At 32.8% G+C, this 10,950-nt stretch overlaps 1 pseudogene; it reads left to right on the top strand.

The window, feature by feature from the left end:
- The first annotated feature begins 1,734 nt into the window (after positions 1-1,734).
- The window catches only part of LOC127095187 (ubiquitin carboxyl-terminal hydrolase 9-like), a 37,647-nt pseudogene continuing 28,431 nt past the window's right edge, over positions 1,735-10,950 (top strand).

The following is a 10,950-nucleotide window of genomic DNA, read 5'->3' as shown; positions in this document are numbered from 1 at the left end:
TTGGAGACAAGAGTATGCCACGTGGTAGACCATACTTGCATAAATCTTGGTGCAATATTTCTAACTCTAAGTCTTTACTTTTTATTATTAATTTTATTTCCTCTCTAACTCCTTTTTCCTATTTTCCGCTGCTTTATCTTTGTCTAATTAATGAACTAACATAAAACCGTTTTTAAGAAAACAATTTTAAAATAAATCTCAATTTCTAAATATCACATGTCACACACTCTTATATTTTGAGTCACTTGTTCAATAAATGGCATCATAGCCTAACTTACATTTTAAGACTAATCGTCCCAGGAGGAAGGAATGACTTGAAACAATTTATTAATGAAACCTTCGCCATGTAATGGAGAAAGGTATGCTTTGTGGAAGAGAAGATGAAAATCTTTATAAAGGGGATGTATTTTGATATTTGGAAATATTTAAATAATGTTCTTTTTATTCTTACATATAAAGTTAATAGTGTTTTGGTAAACAAAGAGGAAGGTGATTAGACTAGAAAAGAAAGATAAAAAGTGTATCACAATTTATATGCAAAGGACTTGGCCAATGCCAACTTTCATGTAACCAAGTGCTTGTGATTTGAAACTTCATCCTATACATCCTTGAAGATCCATTTGAGTTCATCTGCAACATGATCATTATGAAGCTATTATTTTGAACCTGTGACTTAGTGCATTATGGAATTCATCTGCTACATGGGCAAATTTGAAGAAAATCATGGAGTTGCTAAGATTGGATGTGGCGATCTTTATTTGATGCCTTGCTCTTCAAGTTTATATATTGCATTGTTTGTTGCTTGATTCTAAAAGTCCAAGGGAATTTGGGTTTCTATATAACATTCTTGCCTATTGGATTGTAGCCCATTGGTCAGATCTTTTCAACTCTCAACTTTTAAATTTATGCTTAGGATTAGTCTCTTCATCTCCTCTCCACTTCTTTAATTTCAAAATCTCTCTCTTCTTTCAAAAATCTTCTTTGCTTGTGTTTGTAGATTTTCAAACTTTGACCACCTTTGCAAACTAGAAACTTTGGCCTTAAGCCATTGCATTTTCAAACTTCTTTTCTTAATCAAACTTGTAAGTAGACTTAACTATACTTGACTTAAAATTTCAAAAGCCAAAAAGAACTAACTCATTCAAACTATTTTTAGGCCTTTGTGCCTTTCAAACTTAAATTTTTGTTAAAAGCAATACATCCACTTTTAAATTGATACCACAAACTATGAGGTTTTGATATCTCATTTTTATGTTGGTACGTAGGCACAAGTCCGAAGGTCTTGTCAAACACAAAAATATAATTAATGAATTCTTTTCTCATCCCCCCATTCTATTTGTTTGCAAACATCATTTGTACAAAAACACATATGCACACAAAAAAGGGCTCCCTAGGAGTACCTAGGACACTTTGGATGCTAACACCTTCCCTCTGTATAACCAACCCCATTACCTATAATCTCTGGCATTTTATTAGTTTTGATTTGAAAACTTCTTATTTTTTGGGTTTTATTCGTACTTTTCCCTTTTCCATTGGAAATAATAAAAGCGCGGTGGCGACTCTTGATATTTGATGTCTTGCTTATTAATAGCTTGATGGTCATGAATTTACTGCTACAAAGCTTCAATGGAGTTTCCTTACTTTGAGTTTCGTTCAAGATTCATAATTTTGCTTCAATACTTTCCTTCCTTCGTTCGAGTTGGAAAAGAGATGATGGATTTTTAAAACTCGTTAATGGAAGAAATGACACCTCGCACCGAAGAGGTATTGAAGGTCTTCAAAAAGTGAAAGAATCTAAGGAGAATGAGCAAAAAATATATGAGGGACAATTGGTCGTCAAGAGGAAGAAGGTTGATGACTCGCTTGACCAAACACTTAGAGATGCATACGAATATTTTGACCTTGAGGTCGACCCGCTAGAAGCGCTACAAACAGGCATTAAGGTTCCTCACTCACAGCTTAACCCATAGAAGGCAGGTCAGGATGGAGCTTCAGTGGATGATGAGGGTTGCCTAATCAAGGAAGTAATTTACGAATTTGTATAACTTTGATTAGGAATCATACTTGTATGTTTCCGTGCAATATGTATGAATAACACTATTTATTTAACTTTGTTATGTTTGATAAACTTAAGCTTACTTCTTTTTTGTAACATTCTTCATAGTCATTCCCCTATATTTGTAGGATTGTTCTCAACTCCGTCTCCTAGCTTTGAGTAAGTTCGTGGTCTCTAAAATTTATCATGACTCGTCCCGTTTGGTGGGAACTAGCATCCTCACCGATCTCTGTAGTTATTTTTCTCAGTCGATGGAAGTTGACGTAACCGATGAGCTTCATCATTACATGTCCCAGTCAATGGGAACTAATGTAAGTCTTTAGCGTCACAAGGAATTGTCCCTTACCAGAGATGGGATTCTCATCCCTAACCCCGGGTTTTTATCCCTATTCGAGGCGGACGTCTTCTCAACTCCACCGCCAACACTCTTGGAGTGTCTAAAATCTAAGAGGGGTGCACCGGTTGCATCTTAATGTGTTTTATCTCATAGAACTCCATTTCATAAAGAGAATTTATGCAAATTGGTAAAAAAGTATAATATTATTGGCACGTGAGGGGTTGTGTTTGACAAAGGATTTATTTATTAAATTTTCGAATAGCCTTAAAGAATACTTATCTTGCATATTGTTAGGATTTGTGAGTGCTCCTTTGTTAGTCGGCACTAAGGGGTTTGCACATGCTCCTTTATTAGTCACATTGGATGCCAACTTTACCTTTGATAGGGGTCACTTCAACCTAAATGTAATGAAATGGACATACGCAGTTTCCTTCTCATTTTTACACTAGACCTAGATATGGAAGGTACACAACCCTTTGTAGGTTGTTGGAGAATTCATTCGATGTGCGGGGACTTCCCTTTTCACCCTCACTCGACCTATACGCTCGAAACCTCCTTTTAGGTTTGTCTTAAAACACACTGAACCAGTCGAGTTTCCATTACAACGTGAGTGTTCTAGCACAATATGATTCTTTTTTATGATAAGGATGACTTTATAAATTTGCGTCAGAGGTTCATTTTCTCTGTTGCAATATCATCACTTCATAACTTCTTTCGGTTTAGCCCTCTGAAGGATGAGATCTAGCAGTAGAATATCATTATTATTATATTGTTTCCTTCTCGATCTTCTTAATTACAATAATCAGAATCAATATTAGATCGGGAGGTTCGGAGGAGTTCTCTTGTGTGAGGTTGGAGATGAATTCCTCCTTCTATTGTGATTTAATCACAATATAAATTTTGGATCAAACGAGACCTAACTGTGGAATTTCACTGGAATCAGTTGTCGATTCCCACATTTGACACCATTGTTCTGTATCAGAACCAGAATTGTGATTGGTTTGTGATGATGGACTCCTAATACGATGATATGGATCTCTGACGCGGAGCCACATGATTGGATATGTAAGGTTAGCACTCTAACATCCAAGTCAGTTACTGGGAACACTATCTATCAAATAATTGATTTTGAAAAATTATATACTTTTTTCTTACAAGATATTCCATGTACAATTTTAATTACAAATTTCAAAGGTTAAGGATATACATAACATTTTTTGTAATATTATAATATTAGAGGTGAACAAATGATTGATATTTCATTCAAAAGAAGTTATTAATTATTATTATTATTATATTTTTCTTTTTCATCTGTATTAATGATAAAAAATATATATTCTTTGACAATTTAAAAAAGATTTGTATTTTATAAATTTCATTTGACAAAAAATGTAGTTAGTTAAAAAATTTCTTATTGTAAAGGTATAAGAGAACACTCAAGATACTATGAAAGCTCACACACACCTAAATTTATTTTGAAGCATTTCTCTTTTTAATAAAATTACCTAAAAATGTTTTAAGAACATACCTAAGTGATTACTGGCTTGCTTAAATAGTTGGGAGTGGTATTTTGCACTAGATAATCGATTAACACTTTAGGGTTAATCGATTAACTCTTTTGTAATGCCTCCAAATTGTTTAATATGCTTCTAATCGATTAGTAACAACGAATTTGAAAACCTTCCATATAAGGAATATCTAATTAATTAACCCTAGGACTTAATCAATATGCAGCATTAAAAACTGCATGGATCATTTTCCTTTTTGAGACATATTTTCTTCTATAAATAGAGGGTTTCTTCTCATTCCAAAATACACCATTATTCTTTCACTAAAGTTGCCTTAGTGTCTTGTGAGTGAAAAATACTAGTGAGAGTATGGTTGTACTAGTATTTGTGCTTCAATTGTTCTTCATCAAGAGGGTGATTCTCTTGACTAATTTCCTTGCTTTGTTCTTGATATTTTATTTTTAAAATCTCAGTTTGGTTCTCAAGATTAGATGGTTAAAATCTATGTTTTGTTCATGAACTTATCCTATTAAAATCTCCTTTTGGTCTGGGTGATTAACCTCTATAAAACATCTTATTTGTTGTAAGAAAGTTCTTTGGCATATCCTTAAAACCTCAAGAAATTTTATTACTGGAACTCTTAAGAAGAAATTCTTGGAGACAAGAGTATGCCACGTGGTAGACCATACTTGCATAAATCTTGGTGCAATATTTCTAACTCTAAGTCTTTACTTTTTATTATTAATTTTATTTCCTCTCTAACTCCTTTTTCCTATTTTCTGCTGCTTTATCTTTGTCTAATTAATGAACTAACATAAAACCGTTTTTAAGAAAACAATTTTAAAATAAATCTCAATTTCTAAATATCACATGTCACACACTCTTATATTTTGAGTCACTTGTTCAATAAATGGCATCATAGCCTAACTTACATTTTAAGACTAATCGTCCCAGGAGGAAGGAATGACTTGAAACAATTTATTAATGAAACCTTCGCCATGTAATGGAGAAAGGTATGCTTTGTGGAAGAGAAGATGAAAATCTTTATAAAGGGGATGTATTTTGATATTTGGAAATATTTAAATAATGTTCTTTTTATTCTTACATATAAAGTTAATAGTGTTTTGGTAAACAAAGAGGAAGGTGATTAGACTAGAAAAGAAAGATATAAAGTGTATCACAATTTATATGCAAAGGACTTGGCCAATGCCAACTTTCATGTAACCAAGTGCTTGTGATTTGAAACTTCATCCTATACATCCTTGAAGATCCATTTGAGTTCATCTGCAACATGATCATTATGAAGCTATTATTTTGAACCTGTGACTTAGTGCATTATGGAATTCATCTGCTACATGGGCAAATTTGAAGAAAATCATGGAGTTGCTAAGATTGGATGTGGCGATCTTTATTTGATGCCTTGCTCTTCAAGTTTATATATTGCATTGTTTGTTGCTTGATTCTAAAAGTCCAAGGGAATTTGGGTTTCTATATAACATTCTTGCCTATTGGATTGTAGCCCATTGGTCAGATCTTTTCAACTCTCAACTTTTAAATTTATGCTTAGGATTAGTCTCTTCATCTCCTCTCCACTTCTTTAATTTCAAAATCTCTCTCTTCTTTCAAAAATCTTCTTTGCTTGTGTTTGTAGATTTTCAAACTTTGACCACCTTTGCAAACTAGAAACTTTGGCCTTAAGCCATTGCATTTTCAAACTTCTTTTCTTAATCAAACTTGTAAGTAGACTTAACTATACTTGACTTAAAATTTCAAAAGCCAAAAAGAACTAACTCATTCAAACTATTTTTAGGCCTTTGTGCCTTTCAAACTTAAATTTTTGTTAAAAGCAATACATCCACTTTTAAATTGATACCACAAACTATGAGGTTTTGATATCTCATTTTTATGTTGGTACGTAGGCACAAGTCCGAAGGTCTTGTCAAACACAAAAATATAATTAATGAATTCTTTTCTCATCCCCCCATTCTATTTGTTTGCAAACATCATTTGTACAAAAACACATATGCACACAAAAAAGGGCTCCCTAGGAGTACCTAGGACACTTTGGATGCTAACACCTTCCCTCTGTATAACCAACCCCATTACCTATAATCTCTGGCATTTTATTAGTTTTGATTTGAAAACTTCTTATTTTTTGGGTTTTATTCGTACTTTTCCCTTTTCCATTGGAAATAATAAAAGCGCGGTGGCGACTCTTGATATTTGATGTCTTGCTTATTAATAGCTTGATGGTCATGAATTTACTGCTACAAAGCTTCAATGGAGTTTCCTTACTTTGAGTTTCGTTCAAGATTCATAATTTTGCTTCAATACTTTCCTTCCTTCGTTCGAGTTGGAAAAGAGATGATGGATTTTTAAAACTCGTTAATGGAAGAAATGACACCTCGCACCGAAGAGGTATTGAAGGTCTTCAAAAAGTGAAAGAATCTAAGGAGAATGAGCAAAAAATATATGAGGGACAATTGGTCGTCAAGAGGAAGAAGGTTGATGACTCGCTTGACCAAACACTTAGAGATGCATACGAATATTTTGACCTTGAGGTCGACCCGCTAGAAGCGCTACAAACAGGCATTAAGGTTCCTCACTCACAGCTTAACCCATAGAAGGCAGGTCAGGATGGAGCTTCAGTGGATGATGAGGGTTGCCTAATCAAGGAAGTAATTTACGAATTTGTATAACTTTGATTAGGAATCATACTTGTATGTTTCCGTGCAATATGTATGAATAACACTATTTATTTAACTTTGTTATGTTTGATAAACTTAAGCTTACTTCTTTTTTGTAACATTCTTCATAGTCATTCCCCTATATTTGTAGGATTGTTCTCAACTCCGTCTCCTAGCTTTGAGTAAGTTCGTGGTCTCTAAAATTTATCATGACTCGTCCCGTTTGGTGGGAACTAGCATCCTCACCGATCTCTGTAGTTATTTTTCTCAGTCGATGGAAGTTGACGTAACCGATGAGCTTCATCATTACATGTCCCAGTCAATGGGAACTAATGTAAGTCTTTAGCGTCACAAGGAATTGTCCCTTACCAGAGATGGGATTCTCATCCCTAACCCCAGGTTTTTATCCCTATTCGAGGCGGACGTCTTCTCAACTCCACCGCCAACACTCTTGGAGTGTCTAAAATCTAAGAGGGGTGCACCGGTTGCATCTTAATGTGTTTTATCTCATAGAACTCCATTTCATAAAGAGAATTTATGCAAATTGGTAAAAAAGTATAATATTATTGGCACGTGAGGGGTTGTGTTTGACAAAGGATTTATTTATTAAATTTTCGAATAGCCTTAAAGAATACTTATCTTGCATATTGTTAGGATTTGTGAGTGCTCCTTTGTTAGTCGGCACTAAGGGGTTTGCACATGCTCCTTTATTAGTCACATTGGATGCCAACTTTACCTTTGATAGGGGTCACTTCAACCTAAATGTAATGAAATGGACATACGCAGTTTCCTTCTCATTTTTACACTAGACCTAGATATGGAAGGTACACAACCCTTTGTAGGTTGTTGGAGAATTCATTCGATGTGCGGGGACTTCCCTTTTCACCCTCACTCGACCTATACGCTCGAAACCTCCTTTTAGGTTTGTCTTAAAACACACTGAACCAGTCGAGTTTCCATTACAACGTGAGTGTTCTAGCACAATATGATTCTTTTTTATGATAAGGATGACTTTATAAATTTGCGTCAGAGGTTCATTTTCTCTGTTGCAATATCATCACTTCATAACTTCTTTCGGTTTAGCCCTCTGAAGGATGAGATCTAGCAGTAGAATATCATTATTATTATATTGTTTCCTTCTCGATCTTCTTAATTACAATAATCAGAATCAATATTAGATCGGGAGGTTCGGAGGAGTTCTCTTGTGTGAGGTTGGAGATGAATTCCTCCTTCTATTGTGATTTAATCACAATATAAATTTTGGATCAAACGAGACCTAACTGTGGAATTTCACTGGAATCAGTTGTCGATTCCCACATTTGACACCATTGTTCTGTATCAGAACCAGAATTGTGATTGGTTTGTGATGATGGACTCCTAATACGATGATATGGATCTCTGACGCGGAGCCACATGATTGGATATGTAAGGTTAGCACTCTAACATCCAAGTCAGTTACTGGGAACACTATCTATCAAATAATTGATTTTGAAAAATTATATACTTTTTTCTTACAAGATATTCCATGTACAATTTTAATTACAAATTTCAAAGGTTAAGGATATACATAACATTTTTTGTAATATTATAATATTAGAGGTGAACAAATGATTGATATTTCATTCAAAAGAAGTTATTAATTATTATTATTATTATATTTTTCTTTTTCATCTGTATTAATGATAAAAAATATATATTCTTTGACAATTTAAAAAAGATTTGTATTTTATAAATTTCATTTGACAAAAAATGTAGTTAGTTAAAAAATTTCTTATTGTAAAGGTATAAGAGAACACTCAAGATACTATGAAAGCTCACACACACCTAAATTTATTTTGAAGCATTTCTCTTTTTAATAAAATTACCTAAAAATGTTTTAAGAACATACCTAAGTGATTACTGGCTTGCTTAAATAGTTGGGAGTGGTATTTTGCACTAGATAATCGATTAACACTTTAGGGTTAATCGATTAACTCTTTTGTAATGCCTCCAAATTGTTTAATATGCTTCTAATCGATTAGTAACAACGAATTTGAAAACCTTCCATATAAGGAATATCTAATTAATTAACCCTAGGACTTAATCAATATGCAGCATTAAAAACTGCATGGATCATTTTCCTTTTTGAGACATATTTTCTTCTATAAATAGAGGGTTTCTTCTCATTCCAAAATACACCATTATTCTTTCACTAAAGTTGCCTTAGTGTCTTGTGAGTGAAAAATACTAGTGAGAGTATGGTTGTACTAGTATTTGTGCTTCAATTGTTCTTCATCAAGAGGGTGATTCTCTTGACTAATTTCCTTGCTTTGTTCTTGATATTTTATTTTTAAAATCTCAGTTTGGTTCTCAAGATCAGATGGTTAAAATCTATGTTTTGTTCATGAACTTATCCTATTAAAATCTCCTTTTGGTCTGGGGGATTAACCTCTATAAAACATCTTATTTGTTGTAAGAAAGTTCTTTGGCATATCCTTAAAACCTCAAGAAATTTTATTACTGGAACTCTTAAGAAGAAATTCTTGGAGACAAGAGTATGCCACGTGGTAGACCATACTTGCATAAATCTTGGTGCAATATTTCTAACTCTAAGTCTTTACTTTTTATTATTAATTTTATTTCCTCTCTAACTCCTTTTTCCTATTTTCCGCTGCTTTATCTCTGTCTAATTAATGAACTAACATAAAACCGTTTTTAAGAAAACAATTTTAAAATAAATCTCAATTTCTAAATATCACATGTCACACACTCTTATATTTTGAGTCACTTGTTCAATAAATGGCATCATAGCCTAACTTACATTTTAAGACTAATCGTCCCAGGAGGAAGGAATGACTTGAAACAATTTATTAATGAAACCTTCGCCATGTAATGGAGAAAGGTATGCTTTGTGGAAGAGAAGATGAAAATCTTTATAAAGGGGATGTATTTTGATATTTGGAAATATTTAAATAATGTTCTTTTTATTCTTACATATGAAGTTAATAGTGTTTTGGTAAACAAAGAGGAAGGTGATTAGACTAGAAAAAAAAGATAAAAAGTGTATCACAATTTATATGCAAAGACTATCACCATTACCGGTTTTAGTACTTTTGCATTTTTCATAACTGTAAAAGAAATATGGGACACCCTCCTAGTTTCCATGAAGTTTCAACCAAGGTAAAATGAGCAAGGGTGAACACATTAACTCATGAATATAAACTCTTCAGAATGAAACCTGAAAAAAAAAACATTTGTGATACGCATAAACGCTTTATCCACATTGTAAATCACATGAGAACTCTCAAAAAAGTTTTTCAAATCAAGGACTTGGTTTTAAAAGTCCTTAAATTCTTAAAATTTTGTTGGCAAATCAAAGTCATCGCGATTTATGAATCTAGGGACTTGTCACCTATGGACTTGACTGCTCTTTTTGGTAAATTGTAGGAAAATGAGGAAGGTAACAAGAAGAAGAAGAAGACAAGTATTTCTCTAAAGTTACAAATGGAAAATACAAGTAGTTAAAAGATGGAGATTGCCAAAGGAAAAACGATGAAAATATGAACTTAATGTTTAGTAAATTTAAGGAACTTTGGAGGCTTGAAAAATAAAGTTGATAATTTCATAAGCAATAAGAAGATTAACATAAAAATGAAGGAATATATTCATTCATTTATACATGTTTCCAATGCGGAAAAAATGACACATAATACCATTCTGCCCTCAGAACCAAAGAAGAAATCACAATCAGCGAAAGTTCAAGAAACCTTAAAAAGAACCAAAGAAAGCCTACATCGCTTGGGATGACAATGATATGAAATCCTCAGACATGAAGAAGAAAACATTTGTCTCATGGAACATCACGAATAAGACGAGGTAACTTCACATTTATCTTATTATTATCTATTTCACATTTGCAATAAAATAAATAAAGAAACAAGTAAGTTAAAACATCTTTTCTCTATCTCTAAAACCATCCTTTCGACCCTCAAATTTAAAAATAAAAACCTCTTGGAATAAATATAAAGTCTTAAAGTGAGACAAAATGTTTTAACTCGAAATTATTCCTCTTCTCATGAAGTATTAGTTAAATCCACAAAATGTGATGTTTTGAAAAGTAAAAATAATGATTTACAAAATACACTTGATAAATTCACTAAAGAAAGAGATAACTCAAATATTCTTCTAGGTAATCAAATAACATCTTATTATAAATTCGATCTAGGTTATGAACCTAAAATCTAATATTAAAAGTTTTAGAAACAAATGCCTTAAAAATAAGATCTCTTAATGCAATACTCTTAAGTGTAATTATTGCAATAAAAATGACCATGTTGCTTGATTTTTCTTTCTTAAGAAAAGTCATGATAGTAAAAATGTATT

The sequence above is a fragment of the Lathyrus oleraceus genome, chromosome 6 (assembly GCF_024323335.1).
Source record: "Lathyrus oleraceus cultivar Zhongwan6 chromosome 6, CAAS_Psat_ZW6_1.0, whole genome shotgun sequence".
NCBI classification, from domain to species: Eukaryota; Viridiplantae; Streptophyta; class Magnoliopsida; order Fabales; family Fabaceae; genus Lathyrus; species Lathyrus oleraceus.
The sequence above is the reverse complement of the archived record's forward strand: the minus strand, read 5'-3'. Positions and strand labels throughout refer to the sequence as shown.